The 24,402-nt window shown below is 34.1% G+C and overlaps 1 protein-coding gene across 7 annotated transcripts in view; it reads left to right on the top strand.

The window, feature by feature from the left end:
• The first annotated feature begins 8,290 nt into the window (after nt 1-8,290).
• LOC131942049 (succinate--hydroxymethylglutarate CoA-transferase) overlaps nt 8,291-24,402 on the top strand; it is a 47,561-nt gene continuing 31,449 nt past the window's right edge. For 2 of the 7 annotated variants that reach the window (XM_059301729.1, XM_059301737.1), the window contains exon 1: nt 8,299-8,492. The gene's annotated coding sequence lies outside the window, so the exon portion shown is untranslated. Of the gene's footprint in view, nt 8,493-12,372; nt 12,390-24,402 lie in introns of those variants that run through there. The other 5 variants (XM_059301728.1, XM_059301724.1, XM_059301730.1 and 2 more) reach the window with 5 other exon arrangements.

Raw genomic sequence — 24,402 nt, 5'->3', positions numbered from 1 at the left:
TTGCGCTTTTTCCGTTTGCGCATCTTTCTGTTTGAGCTTTTTCTGTGTGAGTTTTTTCTGTTTGCGCTTATTTCCGTTGCGCTTTTTTGCGCTTTTTTCCGTTGCGCTTTTTTTCCGTTGCGCAACTTTCTGGTCACCTAGTAAAACAACAATACCGGAAACTAAAATGCACATTCATTTTAAATTCCAGCTGGAAAGATCCTAATAATGATAATAATAAAGAAATTAATAAACACACTAGCCACTCACACATATCCACATTGACCTGCCAACTCCTCATCCTTTCCAGATTAGAGATGAAGATTTTGTATGTGTAGCACATGTTGCCTTACGTATCTTTGGTGTACATTTACAGCTGTTAAGCTTAATTAATGTATAAAGATCAACGACGATAAAGAGCATCGCATAGATTGAAGCCGTGTATATCATTTAATGCCGGGATAATTAGAATGTGGATTCTATTCCATGTCATAAAACGACTAGAAAGTCTGGGAGCCATTTAACTGCCGGCGGAGGTCCTGTGATATAGCCTACCTTGTGTTTCTACAGGCCACGTAAGTTCTGAATGCTGTGACTAGCTTAGCCCTGTTTCAACTATTGTTAAAGTATTGTTATTCTTTTTTTCTTTTCGCAAATAGCGTAAATTACTGCTTCCAGTCAACGGAAATTACTCAAAATTTGAAAGTAGACAGAGAATTTAATTAGATCTTTTACATTCTTGTGAAATCTGAAACAGTAGGCTACTCAAGTTATAGGCTTTTAAAATAATTGAAAGTAGAAAAAGTCCCACTTCCGGTTACCTAAATTCGCTAAAATGTTGATAAAGAACTACAAATTTCATATATAATACATATATATGAAATTACATTAACTTAGCTGTATTGGTACTCAAGTTATCGTGTTCACAGACATACACACACAGACATACACACATACACACACAGACATACGGACAAAACTTCAAAGCTATGTTTCTCCGACTCAGGGAGGTGTAAAACGTCGAGGTTTGTGAAATTATCGATTGCGATTTTTTTTTTGCACGATTACAATACTTCGTATACGAGAAAGTAACAATAAATGATGTTCTTTTAATATACAATAACTAGCTGCATACCCATGCTCAGCAACGGTGAAACTTTTAAAAATGTACCAACTTGGGAAAGAGAACAAAACTAAACACAAACACAATGTAACACAAAAGAAAACAAAAACACAACGCAAACACAAACACAAAAGAAAACACAAATACAATGCAAACGCAAAAAAAAAACAACAACCGAAAAGCAATCACTAACGCTAACGCAAACGCAACACTTTAACACAAACGTAAACAAAAACGCAATTGCATAAATACATACTTAAGTGCAAACATAAACGCATAGTGCTCACAGTCTAGCCCGGGGCTAATCTAAACGCTAACCCGTAGCGCTCACAGGATAGCCCATCGCGCAAAATAGAACCCTGCCGGGGCGCCGGCGGACGCGCCTGATTTAGTTTACTGAACGACTATAAAACCCCAGCTTGTCCGCAAACCAATAGTTAGAAGTAAACAGAAAGGACATTTAGGAGTAGCTTCTAAGCTGTTATTGATTGAAAATAATAATTAGTAAATAGCACGTTCAGTGTATAAAATAAATAAAAGGCAGCATTTAAAGTATTTGTGTTTTACCTACCATATTGCACTTCATCAATCCATTCTAATTATATTATTCCAACAATAATTCCCTCTTGTACGTCCGGATAATTTGCATTCACATTTGTTTTATTGCCGTGATTTGAATTTTGTTTAAATTACCTTCCCTTACATTTTAAGTAATTACCTTTTTACACTACTGTTATTAAAATGTATCTAATTTTTCTATAAATCTAAGCGAAAATCTAATTTGAAATTGATCCGTTTAATATGTTTTAGCAAAGTGCTTGTATTTAATATTTTCTTCACGTTATGCGAAAGAGTAAAAACTGACAAGTATGCAATAAATTTAAGTCGTTATATAAACAAACCCTATTCTATTACTTATACTAGCGTAACCCTCCCCCCCCCCCCCCCCGCGCGTTGCCGCGGGGATAGAAGAAAGTTTGACGAAATATATTAGAAGGATTTCACCAACGCGTTACCAATTATATGTTCTTAGTCACGTGACCTTCTTTTCTAAAAATGAGTTATTTAATGTAAACAATGCTTGGATAATAAATATCAGGACACGGGTTTACCTACACTACCGCATGAAAACCTTGAGTGTACATTAATTACTCACCGAAATAATGAACACACTTCGGTGACCGCCCATGTGTCAGAGAGATAGAGGCCCGCTCTCAAGAACCCCCCCCCCCCCCCCGATTACACTACCACATAGGCGCGGCGTACGACCCCTGGCTCCTTAAAATAGAATCCTGTTAACAATGATGCAGATTGCGTCATTCACTAAAGTGACACAAATGAACAGGATTTGTTATTTATCACATAAAAAAATTATTTGACGCGTTTTAAACATCAGTGTGACTGATGCAATATGTTAGCGTTACTAATGGTCTATTCTTAGATGCTCGATTTCAATTTCTGTTTGGATTATCTAAAAATAGATGCTAATTGCATCATTCGCAAAGTGACGAAACTGTTTTGATTTTTTTACGGACAAAAAGAAACATCCCAGTTAATAATCTAACCTTGGTTAATTTTTCTGATTATTAAAATAAAACGTATAACATGGCCCTCAGCGGCACATGTGAGCCTTTGGGGGCCGAAACAGACATTTTTATTTGCAGCCTAATCGCACCCTACCAGGGCGCCAGAGGACACGCCTGATTCAATTTAGTAAGCGTTTGTAACGCCTTATCCTAACCATTGTCTATCACACTGTTTAGACCGAACGTATTCACCATAGCGCTCACAGGAAAGACCAGGGCACCAAATTGCATCCTGCTGGGGGACCGCCCATGCAAAATTAAATCCCCCGCCTCTACCACCCACCCACCCCTATTACACCCTCCCACTCCCAGAAACCTTCTCGGGAGTATTCATCAACTCCCTAAAGTTTTATGGCACCGGGATAAATTGCGTCGAACCGCAATCGTCTTTTATTTTTATATACCGTATATTGAGAAAAATCCCACTATTCCGTGGCGCCGCCCTTGCGAATTTTAAAAATGATTTTTTTTACAGAACCCTTCCCTGGAGTGTTATAATCAAGTCCCTAAAGTTTGATGGCTATCGGATGAACGTTGTGAGACCGCAATCCACTTATATATATATATATATATATATATATATATATATATATATATATATATATATATATATATATAAATATGTATATATAAAATTGAGCCCTGCCAGGGCGCCACCCCTGCGAATTTGTAAATGTTTTTAGCGCAAAAACCTCCCCAGGAATATTCTCAACATCCTCCCAAAGTTTCATGGCGATCATGTGAACGGTGTCACCGCAATTCACTTTTATTATTTTTATATACCGTATATAGAGAAAAAACGCACCCTCACGTGGCGCCACCCTTGCGAAATTAAAAATGATTTTTTTTTACAAAACTCTTCCCCAGAGTGTCCCAATTAACTCCCCTATAGTCTCATGGCTGTTGGATAACGGTGTCAAACCAAAATCGACTTTTTTTAATGTACCGTATATAGAGAAAAATCGCACCCTCCCGTGGCGCCGCCCTTGCGAAATTAAAAATGATTTTTTTTTTACAGAACCCTTCCCCAAAGTGTTCTAATGAACTCACCAAAGTTTGATGGCGATCGGATGAATGGTGTCAAACCAAAATCGACTTTTATTTTTATATACTGTATACAGAGAGAAAAAACAAATCGCGCCCTGCCAGGGCGCCACCCCTACGAATTTGAATTTATTTTTTTCGCAGAAACCTCCCCAGGAAAATTCTCAACAACTTCCCAAAGTTTCATGGCGATGTGATAAGAGGTGTGGTAATGCATAAAAGACACACAGACAGACAGACAGACACACACACATACATTGCTTTTTATATAGATAGATAGATGAAGACAATGCGATGCAATTTAAAAGCACTGCATATATGTATATATATATATATATATATATATATATATATATATATATATATATATATATATATATATATATATATATATATATATATATATATATATATATATATATATATATACTAGCTGCATCCCGTGCTCCGCCACGGTAAATCTTTTTTAAATGTACCAACAGAACAAAACTAAACACAACACAAACGAACGCAAAAAAAAAAAAAAAAAAAAAAAAAAAAAAAAAACCCGAAAAAACAAACACAACACTCATTCACGCATTTTTTTTCCAGTACTTTAAATTTAAAAAATTTACAATAGAGTTTCATAACTAAAACCATTGCGCACCTAATGAACGTGATGACGCGTCTATAATAGTGCTGAATAGTTGATTAAAAATTATAAGTAATAAACAGTAGGGCCTACACTCAGTGAATAAAATAAATAAAAGATTGCCTTTTCTCAATCCATGCTAATTATAATTTTCTAACAATGTCCTCTTACACATCCGAATAATTTGCATTCACATTTTGCTAATTATTTTATTGCAACACTAATTCCTTCTATGACGAACGTATATTTGCATTCACATTTTTTATTAGCGTGAGTTTAATGTATTTTTAAATTACCTCCTTTGTCAAAATTAGAAAAGAGTTAAATTAATTTGATTTTTCTACCGTACTGTTATTATGTTATTAAAATGTATCCACTTTTTCTAGGAATATAAACGAAAATGATATTTGACATTGATCCTTTTAATATGTTTTAGCAATGTGCGTGTATTTAATATTTTCTTTAATAAAACAGTTGTGTGGTTTACACTTAAAAGTCAGTATCTCAAGCCAGTTACCCTTAATGTACTCAAGCCCTCAAACCACTTCTCTGGATTAGCAATTGTGTGCTCTACTGCTTGACCAATGAATCCCAATTTAGTATTTGTAGGTCATTGTAAAAATATATATTGATATATCCTAAATAAATTCTTTTATTTTGATCAAGCATTAACATTTATTTTATTTGTATTGAGTGTTGTTTTAATACGTTCTTTGTGTGTGTGTTAGTTCAATAATTTTGAAAAGCTGTAGTGATTGAGGATACTAAACAGTGTTTTTAACTTGCAAATTTTATATGAAGCAAAACACACTGGCGCTAGACTGCTAACCCAACAGTATCAAGTTGAATTGAGGTTTAAGTCAGTAAAAAGTCCCTGAGTGCACCCAGCAATGAGGGGTACCTAACTCACATCATCGCTTCATATGCCAAAGTCACAGAAACAGGTGAACTCATTGCAGTCTGATCCATGAACCAACAGGCTAGAAACATGAACTTTACAACTCTCACTGTAGTTTACAATATTTTCATACACTAACAATAACAATTACAATCAATAAACAAATTCAATGATTAAGACAAGCTCAATTTTTATTAAATAAATTAATAATTTATTAAGTATGTAAAGAAAGATAAAGGCACTTTATTTAATGTAATATTTGTCCCATAATTTCAGGGACATTTTTTCTTGCATCAAATATTGTTATTCACAAATTGCAGACTCAGATGAAGTCTTCATTCTAAAACACATTTTGATTTCCTGTGTTTTGTTGATAGTCTTAGATAAGGTTGCCTGGAACATGTGTAGGGTACTTTCTTCTGTGTTTACTAGAGGTCTATATGCACTGATTTCATTCAGGTATTCTGAAAAATAGATTTAATTTACACACAATATTTATACTTAAAATTTTGTCTTATAATCATAGTTTACATTATCAAGCGTATCAAAAATATAAATAAAATTGCAATTAAAACTAGCCATTAAATCTATAACTTCAGGTCAATATTGACAAATCTATTACTAAATCCAAACTCTAGATCTAATAACCATAATTCAATGCCTACAAAATAACTGGGTCTTGCTAGATTTACACATATACTTGCTACATCTAGATTTCTAAGTAACCATATGCCTACTACTCTAGTTAGTAGCAGACTTTCTTAATCTTTAGCAGTCAACTAAACTTTAAATCTACTTCTTAAATCAAATCTAGATAGGTTCGCAGTAGCAACAGATGTCAACATTTTAATTTTATTAATATTATTACCTACTAAATTACTAAACTAAATAATTCTAGATCTAGATTTCTCTAGTTACTAACTAGATTTAGCACTGTTGTTAACTAGCTAGATTTAGAAAAAAAAATTAAAGACTCACAGACCTACTCACTGGATCTAGAATTATAATTATTTATTAATTATCATTAGGTCATAGATCTATATTATTAACATTTTAATTTATTACACTCAGTAACTACGCTCAAGTGAACTACACTAACATCCTCAGTAGTCTACAGTCTACACTTAGACTAGTCGAAGTCACTACTTAGTACTTAGATTCTAGATCTAGTAACTTAGATCTCTTCTCTACAAACTACAAACACACACTAAAAAAATCTAGGCCTAATCACTGTCATTTTTTATTTAGAGGGATTAGTATAGGGCCTAGTTAAGGAAGTATAAAGAACAGATTTAGGATCAGGTAGATTGAGATCTATTAGTACTATTACTATTACTATTAGATCTAGTTGCAATATGCTGAAGTAAAGAGTAAAGTCGAACTTGATAAACGTTTGTTTACTGTTTACCAAATCGTCCAGTAGGAGTAATGTCCCCTGGGACTAGGCTTGCTAGGTCTTACATTAACTTTAAAAAATAATTAATTTACTTACCGCCACAAAACTTTTCTGTCAGAAGTGAATGCAAATACATTACTTCCCAACCGTACGTACACAATAGACTTGAAATTTTGTATATTTGTTGCATATTGGGAGTCCATGATGAGTTTAAAATGCTGAAGCGAAGTCAAGAAACAAGCAGCCGCCATGTTTTTTTTATCAATGGGAATCATCATCACAATAATTCATTTAGGCCCTAGTTTGGAAAATTTAATCTCTCCCTGGCGGAAGTTTTTCCAAAACTTGGAATGGATTAATGAATTAATATTATTAATTATTTCAAAAATTATTTTCAATAGTTTCTCTTGAAGTAAAAAATTCAAAACACGTAGAAATCGATACTTAATATTTTGTTTTAATTTTTGACAGCTAAAACATAATTTTAGCGCTTGCCAATTAATTTATATAATTTTTTGAAAAATAGCATGTTATATAGCAAAGTATTACTGCAACACCCAATTATAAAATATCCTTATGTCGTTATATAAACAACTTCTACTCTATTACTTATAATAAGACACTACGGTGCACTGCAAAGCACTAAATGGTGCGATGTTTACTTTTATGGTTCCAAAATCTATAGTGATGACGGACGGACGGAAGGAAGGAAGGGCAGACACAGCCCGCTTCTATTATATATATATATATATATATATATATATATAAATATATATATATATATATATATATATATAAATATATATATATATATATATATATATATATATATATATATATATATATATATATATATATATATATATATATATATATATATATATATATATATATATATATATATATATATATATATATATATATATATATATATATATATATATATATACAAGGCAGGGGTGGATTCGCGGTCCGCAATCGGTGACGCCATTTAGGCATGACACCATGACGAAGAATTCTAAATATTTACTGTTAAAATTATGTTTTACCTTGTGAAGTACACATCGTTGGTGTGATCTAGTCCTACTTTTTAGGCTGACTATACATCTTATAAGTGTTTCATCAACACGTTACCAACTGTGTATTTTTAGACGTGTGATGTTTATGCAAAAACAAAAATTTGGCTTCCTGGACTCCTCCGCAAGCACTATGGCCCCTACATTTTCTTTTTTTAAAAAAAGCACCTTATGATAGGGAAAAGGTGGCGCATGACATTCGATGATTAGGCCGAACCAGGGATCGTACCCAGCGCCCTTGCAGTAGTGTAACTGTCGGCTCCCCAAAGAGCCCCAGCGATTGGACAAACCAGCGCCATATCAACTCAGATCAAAGAAAAATAGCTCTTGTTTTATTTACATTTAAATAACTTAGTTCTAGAAAAACTGGTTAATCGTCTAAAAGTACACTTTGGTAATGGATATATGTAAATCTCTTTAAGTATTGCATCACCCCCGCTGCAGCGTGAGGGCGGGATCGCTTGTACTAATAAAATAATTATACTTTAACATTAAACAATAATATCAAAAGAACAGACATACAAATAGAAAATTCTCAAGGGAAACTACTCTAATATTTGAAAGATGGCCGCTGCTTGTATTTGCTCCACAGTTATTTCAAACACAATGGTTTGAAGTTCATTTCGGGATATGTTTTATTGGTTTGATCATTTCTTATAAAATTATCAGTAATCTCACGATTACTATTAACTATTACGGAATGGTTTAGCAGTAAACAACACGCAAATAACTGTGAAGAGTCTGCCACACCATTTCGGGGTAAAATCTTAGTTTAGCGTCGTAAATTCGGCCAAAACTGGTAATGTAGGAGAGAGTGCATTAATGAATATGTCATTAAATATGAGTATATAGTATATTTTCGTATATTTTGATAAAATATTATAAATAATTGGGTAATCCCTTAGTTTAGCGTCGGAAATTATCGGGTAATGTTTGTTGAGTCTCGGTAACTAGAGTTACGGTAAACCATGGTTTATTTGACCATTGGAATATAAATAAATTGAAAGTCGATTGTAGTAAATTAATGTTTTAGGCCTAATTTTTTAAGTTTAATCGACAAAAGGAAACAAGAATAAATATAATAGTAGATTTAAATTAGTAGATCTAAAAATAAAAAAAAACATATAGGCCTACTAATATAAATATAAATAATGAAGTCAAATGTTTTAATGTAGGTAATATTCTTGCAGCGGATTTGCTACCATTAATTAATTAGATCTAGATCTAGCTAGATATCTAGCTGCTAGGCCAAGTAAAAAAATCTAGATTACGAAAATAGTAAAAATGATTACAAAATGTAAAAATAATTACAAAAATAAATCTATTTAAATTTTAAACATTCTGTATAAAAATAAAAGATGACACCAAATAAAGTATAGTTTACAGTACTTCCGGTGAATTCCGGAAGTGTGTGACAGACTTTGGCATTGTTTTACTGTTTTTTTTACTGCTATACGATTCCGGAATAATAACCGACGCTAAACTAAAGGATTACCAATAATTGAATAATAGAGCAGCATTTATGGTAAAATCAATTTAAATATCCTGAAATTAATTGTTATCAACCCTGTTCGAGATAGTAAATTTGCTATTAAAAACAGCAGCCATCTTAAGAAAATGTTATTTAGAGTAGCTTCCCTTTCATTTCTATTCGTATGAAAATGTATTTAAATATGATTAATGATTGTCTTGTTGTATAGTCCGTATTAGAAAGCATTTTTTTTTAAAATTCTGCTCTTTAAAAACTGAATTTCCTAACAAACAACTTTATTAATTCTAGAAGCATTGTGAGATGCAACTTGTATCCATGTTTTAAATCACGTTTTTTTTTTTTTTACTAATGTTTATTTGATCTTACTATTACTAGATAGTTTGAGTTTTTTCTTACTGTTTGAATGTTCACTATTTTCATTTCAGGTTTTTCTTTTCATCAATTAGTGATTCTATCGTAACTTATGACATTTTTTACTTCTCTTTACCTTAATTAAACCCCAACCTCCGTCATATGTTGTCAATGTCACAACAAGTCATAAGGGGTCATCCATAAATGACGTCACACTCGTAGGGGGAGGGGGGTCCGTAATTTTGTGACGATGTGTGATGAGGGGGAGGGGGGGGGTAAAAATCGTCAAAAAAAGCGTGACGTCATTTATGGATGACCCCTAATGTAAAAAAATACGCTTCGCTCTGCCTTATCTAAGATCTCTAGCCATAATTTTGACAACAATAAATGTTTGTCATCATTTATATATACAGAGAGACAAAATGTATTATCCACCAGCTTCCCTCGTAAAACATCATCTAAAATAATCAGCCACTCCACCCCTTAAGTGCGTGTTGTCATTATGGTCGATCGCAAGTCTCCACCTGCCAGACACATTTTGGCTATCCTTTGTTGTCAAAATGTCAATATCAAGTACCCAAGTGAGTGATATGGGGTTGTCCATAAATGATGTCACATATGATTTGCTACGGGAATCAGTGAAGATTTGTGACGTCAACTCAGGCGGCTCCGCAATTTATGACGTGTCGGTCTCATGAAAGGAGGTGAACGGGGAAAAATACCTAGGTGATTGATGGAGAACCTCTATAATGCTTTGTTCAATCAAAATAACGATAAATAAGCATTAGTATACGTATACCTTGCTTAAAACGAATCATCACAAATGTTGCAAGCCTGCTAGTTTAAGACATTTGGCAAAACGGCCTTAACTTAACACATTATCCCCGTCAAAAAGGCTTGCCACCAAATGCCTGCCGACGAATAAGCCGTGTCTAATGCGGGGCGTTAGGAATACGGCCATTAGCATGGGCCCCGTTAGAGCACCAGTAGGCTATCGCGCTTTGTAAGATGACGTAAATACTTAAATTCAATTTCGCTAAACTGCGCGAAAATTTAGTAATGTTCCATCGTTTGAGGAAATTTATTTTCTTGGACTTAAATTGAAATATCATGTTGACTGTCTGGCTCTTAATTTCCGAATATCACTTTTAATTTATCAAGATTCAGAACTATAATTTACTTTAATATAAGTGTCATTTTATCGTTTATTGTGCTTTTTATAAAGCTCAGAGCAGCTTCAAAATCGGACGGCCATCCTGTTTTCACCAAGCTTCTTTTGGAGCTTAATATGGGTAGTCTAGTTCTATACGGTGAGAGCTTAATACATTTTTAAAGGGCCGAAAGTCTCAAGACAGCAAGCTTGCAGAAATAACTACGTACGTTTAAATGGACGAGTGATAGATGTGTTAGGGGCTGTTTAATGAACACCAACTTATGTAATCAAATTAAAAGTCGCAAAAGCGTCAAAAAGGCAGTGTATGTTGTTTTTTTTTTCTATAAAATTAGCCTAACGGTCGGCGGTACCGGTATACATGACGTCACGTGCGAGCGTTAACTCGGTGACGATGTGCTAAGTGGGGGAATGAAAAAGGTGGGGTTCAAGAAATGCGACTCGGCAAGCTTTTTACATTTCTTGACCCTTCTTAATAGTTCTATCGTCCCCACTGAGAAAATGGATCACCAATGAATGACGCGTCATACTTCTACAGCTGGTCTTTCTCCCACAACCATCCCCTGTTTTCACGAAAAAAAAACCTGACCCGTCTCCAAAATCACATCGCTGAGTTCTACTCAACCTCTCCCCACCACAAATCACAATTTATATCTGAAACAATATGTTCATATGTTTGCTCTGTAATAATTCACGCTGTCATTATTATCTTAAGAGCGACGTCATTTATGTGCGATCTAATATTGATTTACTTACTGCAAATAAAGTGTTCACAAGTTCGACCTCCCAACAATTGTTGTGGTCTTGGATGCACACTTTTAAGTCTGAAAAAGTCTAATAGTCATTCATGTCAACTATATTTAAAAAAAAAAGAAAAATAATTATACAGGGGTTCATCCATAAATGACGTCACGCTTTTTATGACGATTTTTACCTCCCCCACGTCACACGTCGTCACAAAAAGCCAGACCCCCACCCCCCTTAAAGTGACGTCAAACCTCAGCCTACAACCCCCCTCAAAATTGCAGTTGAATTGTTTTTAAACAGCTATATTTTTCCAAAATCTTGTCTGAACTCTGTCAAAATAGAGTATTTTAATCAATTGTTATTACAATGTATTGAAACAGTTTTCTAAAACGGAAAATAACGTCTAAAATTCGTTTTCTAACATTGCTTTTTTAAAATGCAAAAGTGTGACGTCGCACCATCTGAACCCCCCCTCCCCCCCCCCCACAACGTAACAAAATTACGGACCCCCTCCCCCTACGAGTGTGACGTCATTTATGGACGACCCCCAGGCATGTATTAAAACAATACAAAACAATCATATTAAACCACAAAATCAACACAAAAGACATGCGAATAGACAATTTATTGTTTTTTAAACATGGACGCTACTTGAATTTACTCATTGTTGTCTCGAACGGGGTAGTTTAAAGTTTATTCCGGGATATTTATGACTGGTTTGGTCTTGGATTGTGATTTCTTATTCAATTATCTGTTATATTATGTAAAATATGACATAAATATGGCCAAATGAAAGAAATATTCATTAGTTACCTTCATCGCACATTACTAGCTACGTTGGAATTTACGACGCTAAACTAAGATTTTACCCATTTCGGAATACACCGGAAATACAGTAAACCATTTTTTTTATTAGGCGCGATCTTTAAATTTTATTTTAATAATACAGAGTACCAAAAGTTTACAAATTTTGATAGATTCTAGATTTATTTTAGTTTCATGTTAGCGGCCTACTTATGATTTTATTTTGCAAATGATTTTTACAAGCTTTTATTTAACTCACTTCCTCGTCAGTCTGTCTAGACCGAAACGCAGGAGTCAGTCAGGAGTGAAAATTCGGACACTTCTACTTGACCGATACGATTCACATTTGACACGTGGGTCAAGACATGAAGACAATGCAATCTGAAATTAAATTTGACTTAATAGGATGCCTAATTAATTTTTTATGAATTAATTAAAATTTGGACCGAATTAGTAGGCATGTCTATCCAACCACACCACACGCGTCATCACCTTCAATAGCTGCGCCATCACGTTCAATGGCTGCGTTAAAAAACCATTGCGCGCCTACTGAACGTGATGTTCAGTAGGCGCGCAATGGTTTTTAGTCATGTAACTCTATTGTAAATAAAACATGTAAAGTACTAAAAAAAAAATTCATAAAAAACGTTTTAATAACAAGCTTTTATGTACTAATGCACTAAAAAGTAGAAAATAAATTATACACTACTATTTAAATTACTATAAAGAAAAGCGTGGGTGTCTTCCTTAACATTAGTAAAAGTATCCAATAGATACTAAAGTGACCCACGCTTTTCTTTCTAGTAATTTAAATAGTAGTGTATAATTTATTTTCTACTTTTTAGTGCATTAGTACATAAAAGCTTGTTATTAAAACGTTTTTTATGAATTTTTTTATTGTTATAGTATAGCTATACTATTCATCATTGTTAATCAAGTCTCGCTAATCTAATCATTGTTCTATTCTTTTTTATAGGCCTATTCTTTTTTTTTTTTAATCTCTTAGGGCTGGTAAGTAGTTCACCAACCAGTTCTACGGCTCAATAAAAACTGCATGAGCCACAGAACTGTTTATTGACCTACTTACCAGCCCTATAGATCTAGATCTAGGTCTAAAGTTATAATCATGTTTTTAAACTATCTCTAGATCTAGAGATTTATTGTCGCAAGTTTTCTGCAAGTTTTTATTTATGTGCTTCTTTTAAAAAATATTAATAGAAAGTAAAAGTGGTTCCAAAAGTGGTTCCACTTTTATTTTTGTTGCCAGAAAGCATATTTTTGAACCAAAATTGAATATTTTATAACATTTGTGAAATAAGTACAAAGTCACTTCCGGTTTTACTAAGGCTAAAAATATTTAAACACAAAATTATTAAATTACTAATAATATAATAGTAATTTACAAAACATTTTAATTTTAATTTGGATTAGTATAGTCGGGGTGTTGTGGTGAAAGGGGATGTTATATTATATAATATAAATAAACTACTAGGCTATAGGCCTATTCCATTGTAATAATAAGTAAAGCGTAATTAATATCAACTTTTTAATATAGGCCTAATCAATCTAGGTCGACCTCTGACTATGGGGTCATCTATTAACGATGTCACAACGATGCCAGACCTCCCCCTTCCCCAAAAAGTGAACCTAAGCCAACACCCCCCCCCCCCCCATTTTGTTTTTAAAGCAGCGATTTTCATAAAATATTTAGACCAATGGGCTTTTCCAACATTCAATGTAGGCCTATTGATGAATTATTTTATAACAATTTATAAAACAACTTTTAATAATGCAAATAAAGGCTTAAATTCAGTTTCTTAACATAAGTGTTTGTTAAACATGGAAAAGTGTCATCTTACTTTCTGAACCCCCTACAGCATTTTGCTATTATTTATAGGATATTCATTAGTCATACAAACCCAATTACATTTGTTGTTGTGATGGTATCTCTGTCATTACAATTATTAAATAGTTAATCTTAACTCAACATTTCCCCTAAACGCATTTGCTATAGCTGCCTATCCTTATAGAAAACATCTTTTCCTCAAATATCTGGAATGCATCTGATCAGCAACAATCTTTTTCTTTTGTAATATATAAACAATTACAAAATGTTCATAAACTTGCAGAGCCAATAACAACACATTACCAGGAAACAGGCAGTGATTATAGTTTGCTGTATTTGTGGTTGATGGTTAGTTATCAGCCATATTTCTCTAAGCTTGGTCTACATTCATATGCTGGTATGGCTAGAATTGACAAAAACCCAATTCTTGATTCTTCCCTAATCATTATGTTTTACAGCTAAGTTAGATATAGTACTGTTTTATTTTTAACATTGTAGAAAATTTAAGTAATAGTTACAAAATACTAAAGTTGAAGGTTAAACCGTAAAATTAGATATTTTAATAATTGTTCATAATGAAAGAGATATAATACAAAGTTGAAAATTCTAAATAAAAAAAATTAATGTATAATTGTTTGCAGACATTGCCCTTTTATTATTATTTGTATAACTATAAGCAAGCTGTCTTATGGGAAATTTTCATTCCTTTTTTTCTTCTTGTAATACAATGGGTTTCATATCAGCATGTTGCTTTGGACTAGGAATAATATTAACAAATAATAGATTATATATTGATATAAACTTAAATGTAAATAATATGCAAATGAATTACTTATAGTGGGAATACATATTTGTGAATACATTTGATAAAGCAAAAGTTCTTGAGTTTAAATCTTAATCCTTTATGTTGTCTCTGATTCAAATTGAAAGCAGCTTTAACTGGTACCTGACTGGTTATGGACAGTAAAAGCTGTTTGACATTTTCCTGACCATACAATTTATTTATATGGAGAAGTAACAAAACTAGGTGAAATCTACTTCAGCACCATATTCTTAAAAACTATTTATAGTTCGCCAGTTTATTAAATTAAGGTAGCAATAATTACTTTCTGCATGCACCAGCAGACATAACCAGTGCTGAAAAAAATAAACATAACAAAGTTTATAATTTTCTTTTTTTAATTACCAGAATGATTCAGAACTAATTTAAAAAAAGTTGTTCACTATCAACAAGTTTTCTTGGGTCCAACATGTATCCTTGTATCAGTTTTTAAATTGAGCTTCATCTTGACTTTTGTCTTCTCTGTATGCAATTGTATAATCCACAGTATCTAAAAAAACAACATAAATTTCATAAATTGTTATATTAAACTCATTATGTATACATACTTTCAACTCTTAACTCTATAAATGTGAGCGGGTGAATGGATTATTTATTTTGTATTATTTTATTTGGTACGAATCTGCGAGTGGATGATCCAATGAGGAGAGGCCACGAGTCCCCTTCCGTCCGAAGCGGCCAGTATAAATTGTCCGCTCGGAGTGATTTTCTCCCCTTTTTTGACCCGCGGCGAGATGTAGGTCGGGTCAGGTTTCTGCGTGGCGCACCGCACGCGTGGAGTGAGGTTGCTTGGGCAACTTGGCTGGGTGTTTTGTTATATATGAATTGTTTTGTTATATATGAATGCGAAGGCGTTCCTCTTTCCATGAAGTATACATCTGTTTTGTTTTGTTTAGTCGTGTTTTGTTCCGTTGAGTTCTGTTTCTGTTTTGTATGTCTCCAGTGTTCTGTTTTACCTAAATTCTAGTTTTTTTAAGCTTGGTTCCATATTTTTTTGATAAATAAATTTTATTAATTTGTTAAAGTTTTTGTTTTATTTTTAGTAGTTTTATTATTTAGACTAAGGTTAGGTTATTAACCAGTCTGGGTTTAGCCGGGCTTGCACTGACCGGACAGTAGTTAGATAAGCCTAGGGAAGGGTAAGATAGATTTTAAGGTACCCCCCCCCCCCCTAGCAGGGCTTACAAATTGGTAGCACGAGTGGGGTGAGGTTGCTTGGGCAACTTGGCTGGGTGTTTTGTTATATATGAATTGTTTTGTTATATATGAATTGTTTTGTTATATATGAATTGTTTTGTTATATATGAATTGTTTTGTTATATATGAATTGTTTTGTTATATATGAATTGTTTTGTTATATATGAATTGTTTTGTTTTATTTTAGTAGCTTATTATTTAGACTAAGGTTAGGTTTAACCACTGTGGGTTCTACCACGGTTGCACTGACCGGACAGATTAGTTAGTTAAGCCTAGGGAAGGGTAGGGTAGATTTTATAGGTATCCCCCCCTAGCAGGGCTTACAAATTGGTAGCACGAGTGGGGTCAGTGCTTTAGTCTAGTTAAATTTTTGTTTTTCTGTTAGGACTAGGTTAGTTAGGTAAATTTTTTTGTTTTGATAGGCCCTTTTTGGAACCATATGTGTTTAGTTTATGTTTAGTGTAGGAATTGTTTGTTGTTTAAACACCCAGTCAGGTTGGCGGAGTGACGTGCCTCGACGAGCCTTCAGTGTGCGTGGCTGGACAAGGCACGGTGTGTGGCACTGGACCTGGCGTGTGATGAAGATGGCGGCCTCGTGTGGTCTAGACTGGACAACACACACGGGCGTGGCGCGGATCTGGTGTGTACGGCAGACCGGTGAACAACGAGAGGCCTATGACGTCAATCCCTTGACCCACAAAGAGGGCTACTGGACACCCGCCCCACAGGTGTGTCGAGTCGGACACACGATCGTTGGGGGCGGGTAACAGTCGGAGAGCCAGTGGGGCAAGGCGGTTGCGTCACCACCTGGCCCAACCAAGCGGACGCTTCCTACCAACGGAAGGCCTATGACGTAATTTCCTGGACCCACAAAGAGGGCTACTGAACACCCGCCCCCACAGGTGTGTCGAAGCGGAGGCACGATCGTTGGGGGCGGGTAACAGTCGGAGAGCCAGTGGTGAAAGGCGGAGAGCCAGTGGTGAAAGGCGGTGGCGTCATCTCCGGACCAACCCAGCGGACGCTCCACCGGTGTGCCTACGGTGACGCAAGAACCAGAACACGGTGTGTTGTGTAGTGGACGGGATGGACAGGCAACGTATGCCATTAGTAGCGGGCGGGTCTAGGCTGACCCTTGCCCTTCCAGATGAACGACCGACAGGACTAGTACTCAGTGAAGGGACCACTATCTTGGTGCCTTGAGTTTTTAGGAAGCACAGAGACGCAAGATTAATGTTATTGTACATTGTTTTTTTTGCATTCAAGCTTATAGGCTTGATGTAAGAGATGGGTGCATGTTTTATTTTAAGATTGTTATATGCATTTTTTTGTCCTTACAGGGACTGTAAGATTTTTAAAAGGGGTGAATGTGAGCGGGTGAATGGATTATTTATTTTGTATTATTTTATTTGGTACGAATCTGCGAGTGGATGATCCAATGAGGAGAGGCCACGAGTCCCCTTCCGTCCGAAGCGGCCAGTATAAATTGTCCGCTCGGAGTGATTTTCTTCCCTTTTTGACCCGCGGCGAGATGTAGGTCGGGTCAGGTTTCTGCGTGGCGCACCGCACGCGTGGAGGTATTTGTTTTTTTATACTTTATCTTTATGTGATTTGTATGAATGCGACTGTCGATGTTTCTCGTTTTCTTTCATTTTCGTCTAAAACGAGATAGTGAGCATCGGCATGTCTGGTATGCACGTGGTGTGTTATTCTGTTATTTTGAATTAAAATGTATTTTTGATGTTTTCTAAACCCTTGGCGTGTGTTTTCGGACCACGTGGTTTAGGTCAGTGTGTTTAGGAATGTTTCCTAAACTGATGCGAATGCGTGTGTGCATTTACTTGTTTTACTTTGATATGATGTGTTGTTATTGTGGGTTCCCCACGATGACTAGGATTGGCTTAGTCAATAGTCAGTTGTTTTAGACAGTAATTAGATTACTATATTTTAGTTGCCTGGAGTTTTAGGTTGTTTAAAATTAATGTGTGTGCTGTTTCGTGCAACGTCATGTTGAGTATCGCTTGCTTTGTGTCTGCCTTCATTGGGGCCTTAGCGGAGTGTGTTAACTTAATGTTATCAATATAGATGTTGTTTATGTAAACCAATGGCTTCGGGCTTCCTTGTGTAGGAAAGATTGGTTCTACAATGAATTTGTTTTACACGTTATTTTTAAGTTGCTGGTTCTTGGTAAGACAGTGGTTAGTTGTTTTTGAGAATAGCTTTTAGAATTGTAATAGTAGGGATTAGTTTTACTCGAGGCTTTAGCTAGATAGTAGTAGTAGGTAGCATTTTAAACATGTATATATTGATGTATATATTTCCATGCATTTTTTCTTATGTTTTCCTTTTCTTTTTCTCTCCCCCCCCCCTTCCAGTGAGGTTGCTTGGGCAACTTGGCTGGGTGTTTTGTTATATATGAATTGTTTTGTTTGGTGTAAAAAGTTTGTTTTGTATATATTGTTTTGTACGTAATGTTGTCTACGTAATGTATCGTACGTAGTAGTTGTACGTAGTGTTTTGTTTGGTGTGGACTTTTGGATGTCGAGAATGGATGAAGGGAGGTTTCTGTGTGTCAGGGCCTGGACCATCCTAGACATCATAAGGCACCTGTTTGGTATATATTGTTTTCTACGTAATGTCTTTTGTGTGTACTGAAGCTATGAGGTGAGGGCGAAGGCGTTCCTCTTTCCATGAAGTATACATCTGTTTTGTTTTGTTTAGTCGTGTTTTGTTCCGTTGAGTTCTGTTTCTGTTTTGTATGTCTCCAGTGTTCTGTTTTACCTAAATTCTAGTTTTTTTAAGCTTGGTTCCATATTTTTTTGATAAATAAATTTTATTAATTTGTTAAAGTTTTTGTTTTATTTTTAGTAGTTTTATTATTTAGACTAAGGTTAGGTTATTAACCAGTCTGGGTTTAGCCGGGCTTGCACTGACCGGACAGTAGTTAGATAAGCCTAGGGAAGGGTAAGATAGATTTTAAGGTACCCCCCCCCCCCCTAGCAGGGCTTACATAAATAAAAATATTTGTCCGTCGTATAAAAATCATAAAGCAATGATGGGTATTTATGTATTGGATTGTATGGGCTATCTAACTAACTATTACCATTCATTAAATATATAGGTCTAAGTCTAATAGTTTACTGTTAATATTTTAATGTAAGGAGTTTGTCATTAAATACAATGGGTCTTCAAAAGAGTCAAGTCATGTATGTATCATAAAAAACAAAATTAAAAATGTATCAATAAAATCTACTTCTTATGTTTAGCCACCTCAGGCTCAGGAACTAGTTGAAAATTGATATTCAAACTAGGCTACTAAAACTATCATTAATTCAAACACCTACTAGAATAAATATCAGGATAATTATATGGATTTGATTAGTAAATTAATCTATCTAAGACAATTGACACCTTTGGCTTTATTAATTATTCTGCATTTTTTAATAAGTTCAAAAGATCACTACATAAGACTAAGAGTAGACTAAGTCATATATATATTAAGTTAATTAAGTAGAACTAAAATAAGACAGCTCTTCACTAGTAAGCCTAATTTTCTATTTAATAATTTTTACTATTATTATAAGAGGCCTAAAATTACTGTTAGACTACTAATCTAGATTAAATTTAAATTTTGGATATTATTTAATGTACTAGTCTGTAACCTTTTATTTAGGCTACATAGGCCTATAACTTTTACTATATAAAATTGTAGCCTTTTAAAGCCTAGTTAACTTTGTTTAACTTACATACTAAAACTAACTACCAACACAATCACAGGCCTACTAGACTACTACTAAGCTACTGCATCTAGATATACAGTCTACATAGGCCTACAAAAAATTAAAAGTAATATGACAACTGTAAACAATTAAGCATACTTTATTTTTTTACAATACTACTCTAAGCCTATAGGCCTACTGCTATTAAATATGAATCTATTAGTTATGAGACTAACATAAGTCATCATAAGTCTAATTAGTAATTACCTCTAACCTCATAATAATAATGTAATTGAAGTATTAGGACTGTCATCAGTACCATAGCCTAAATTATCCTAAATAAAATGTGTGTTGTACAGATCTAGTAATTTAGTAAGTATTAACTATTAAAATTAAATTAATATACAACCTATTGACCTACTAAATAATTGAGTCACCAATGTCATGATTTTGCAATTATACCTAATAACTATACTTTGTGTACAGTAACTATACTTACTAATACTACTACAACCGTAAATATATTTAAACAATAAGTGGTCTGTAACTAATTAGACTATTAGACTAATCATTGATTAGACTTGGTTTATATAGTGCCTCTACTAACTAATTACTAAGGACTAAGACTAACTATTATTTAATATTATATGACTAGTCTCTAAAACTAGTCTATACCAGCTATACATTAATGTATCTATTAAATTATTACTATTAACTTTAAATATAGAGTATAGACTATAGTATAGTAATCAGAGGCGTATCCAGGTTTTCGGTGTAGGGGGAGCGGAAATAGCAAAAAAAGGCGCAGAATTTGTAATATTTTCTATATATTATAAGTATATATATTTATATATATATATATATATATATATATATATATATATGTATATATATATATATATGTATATATATACATATATATATATGTATATATATACATATATATATATATATATATATATATATATATATATACATATATATATATATATATATACATATATATATATATATATACATATATATATATATACATATATATATATATACATATATATATATATATACATATATATATATATATATATATATATATATATATATATATATATATATATATACTAGCTGCATCCCGTGCTCCGCCACGGTAAATATTTTTTAAATGTACCAACTTGGGAACAGAACAAAACTTAACACAACATAAACGAACGCAAAAAAAAAAAAAAAAAAAACGAAAAAACAAACACAACACTCATAACATAAACACAATTTAAATGCAATCATAAAGGCATATTGCTCACAGTCTAGCCCGTAGCGCCAAATCGCGCCCTTTCCAGTGATTTGCACCCCCCCTCAAACTTTCGATTTGCACCCCTTCCCCCCCCCCCCCCCCCCCCCCGCCCTAAAACTTTCGATTTCCACCCCACCCCCCCCCCCCCCCCCCGCTATATAAACAAACCCTACTCTAACACTTATAATAAGACACTGCGGTGCACTGAAAAGCACAGCATGGTGCGTAGTTTACTTTTATAGTCCCAAAATCTATAGCGATGACGGACGGACAGAAGGAAGGAAGGACAAGCACAGCCCGCTTATATTATAGATATATATATATATATATATATATAGATATATATATATATATATATATATATATATATATATATATATATATATATATATATATATATATAATATATTAGCTGTAAGATATTTCTTCGATATGATGTAAAATAAATTTTAATTAGCACTCTGAAGAAATAAATAAAAACACAATGAAGGCCGATGAAACAAAAAAAAATGGTTTCATACTAAACAAATATGTATATACGAGAAAAATGGCCCGTTGAGGAAGGATACAACGGGCGCTAGGTTGATAGTGCTGTCTATTTTCTCAAATTTTCTCAATTTAATTTAACCGGAAACAAAAAATGACATTGAAAACGGATTTTTATCCAGAATCGGTACTTTAATTTATACAAAATATAGTCATAGGCATATCCCTAAACCGTGCACCTTATCTCATTCATGACAAAAGTCGCATTTAGAGTTTCTTTCAGGCAACTGTACTTGGGAGGAGGGGGCTCCGCCCCCCCCCCCCCCTCCCCCAAAACATGTCTACCGTCCCATTCAACGAAATATAATTATATACTTTTTCCAGTGTCCGCCCCCTCCCAGAAAATTCAACCCCCGCCCAAAAAAAATTCAACTACCCCCCACCCATCGCCGGGGAGGAAAAAGTCTGAAAGAAACACTGGTCGCATTTGTAGATCATACAAACTAAAGGAAGAATCTGGGCGGGGCTTCGCTCCTACCGGAAGAGATGCTTGAAAAAAAAAACTGCACGCTAAACACTTTTTAGATTAGAAAAAGTCCCCCCTCCGGGGAGGAAAAAGTCTGAAAGAAACACTGGTGTCGCGCTTAGCGACTACCCGAAGAACTGCATTAAAGAAATTGCAAGAAAACCACTTTTTAGATTAGACACATTAATTAGGCGGTAATTTTATTATAGAGTATCGATGAAGAAATTTCTTTTGAGTTGGGGAGGGGGGGGGGCTTAGACGTTCTTACGCGGGGGTTGGGCTTCGCCCCTACCCGAAGAATTGTATGAAAGAAACTCTTCACGCAAACCACTTAGATTAGACAAAATTGCCTTTTTATTCAATGTTTACTCGAGAATCAATGACGTCATATTACTGTGTGCACTCTCCGGCTTATATTATTTTCTACTATATGACGTCATGTTTCGTTTCGTTTTACTATGAAAGTTTTTAATTTGCTTGTGTTTTCTCTAGAGCGTTCTTGTCAGATAGATACATAGACAGACAGCGAAACTATTAGTATTAATAAATAAACTACTAGGCTATATTCCATTGTAATAATAAGTAAAGCGTAATTAATTTTGTTTTTAAAGCAGCGATTTTTATAAAATATTTAGACCAATGATCTTTTCCAACATTCAGTGTAGGCCTATTGATGAATTATTTTATAACAATTTATAAAACAACTTTTAATAATGCAAATAAAGGCTTAAATTCAGTTTCTTAACATAAGTGTTTGTTAAACATGGAAAAGTGTCATCTTACTTTTTGAACCCCTCCCCCTTGACACAATTTTTTTTTAGTATGATTACATAGACTTTTCCTTTCTATTGTAACACTTGCCTTCATTAATTATACTGTAATTAGCTACAGTAGCTACAACTAATAAATTGTTGCTAATTTCTGTGCACACTGTTTTTTTTATTAGTTTCCTTATGTCAGTTACTTAAAACATTAATTTTACACCAGATTTTATTTATATTTTACCGGTCGAATAAATTATGATTCATTTTAACTATAACAAAATTTTGCATAAATTAAAATGATATTCATTAGTTACCTTTTCCAGCTCAGTTGGCTGTGTTTAGTTTAGACCTCATGTAGACATGTTTACATAATGTTGATTATTCATCAAGTCTATGACATGTAGGCAACATCAAAATGACAGTTTCCCCAAATATCTGTTACATTGTGTAAAATGAGCGATCAATAAAGACCCTACCATATTAATTTATTAAAGCCATGTCCATTAGTTACCTTTCCTGCACCTTGCTAATCTCTAGATCTAGTGTTGGCTAAATTTATGTTTAAATCAATCTAGAGTCTCTACTGTCTCTTAATCTAGATTTTCTATATCTCATGGTTCTATCTAGCTATAGAACTTGTAAGTTGTAAAAAGTAGGTTACCAAGTTCTCATTTTGGTGTTTGCCAGCGGGTTTTTTTTTCAAACCAAATGCGAATATTTTTATTAAATCGGAAAAAAAGAGTGAAGTTGCTTCCTCTGTTGTATTTTCAATCCCAAACAATGATAATGATAGACTACAAGATGTAGGGTAGCTTAAAGAAAAATAAAGTCTACGTTTAATTGTAATTTTTTTTTAAAGAAGCGTACAGCTAATTATTAGCCTATTTATTTGAACCCGCAACAAGTTGCCCTAAATGCATGCACATGTACTTGTTCCCATCCATATGAACAAAACAGCGTTGAAAGTTTCTACAATTGTTGCATTTATGGAAAGTTTAATAATTTTTAAATCTTGAAGCGGGGCCTAATAATAAATAGCCGCCATGTTTTTTGTTCGAAAACTTTTATCTCTCCCTGGCTACAAGACTTGAATTTAAGTGAGAGAGAGAACGAGAACTTGATTGGAACTTACAAGGAGTATTTCTAGACTCTTGGCCTCGAATCTAGAGATCTAAATGCTATAGAGTATCAGAGGCATAGCGATCTTTCCCGGCGCCTGGGGACAAACATACAATTTGGCGCCCTCCCCCCTCGGGAACAACTTTTCAATTTGCACCCCCCCCTCAAAAAATCACCCCCCCCCCCTCATAATTTAAATCTGCACCCCCCGTCATTAATTTTTTAGATTTATAATGCAAAACTGCAGCTAAAATGAGATATTTGTTTTTACAACCCATTTTGGCGCCCCATAAGGTCGGCGCCCGGGGACATATGTAT

Source organism: Physella acuta, unplaced genomic scaffold, assembly GCF_028476545.2.
Source record: "Physella acuta isolate Inbredline_101_S28 unplaced genomic scaffold, ASM2847654v3 ptg000385l, whole genome shotgun sequence".
NCBI classification, from domain to species: Eukaryota; Metazoa; Mollusca; class Gastropoda; family Physidae; genus Physella; species Physella acuta.
The sequence above is the reverse complement of the archived record's forward strand: the minus strand, read 5'-3'. Positions and strand labels throughout refer to the sequence as shown.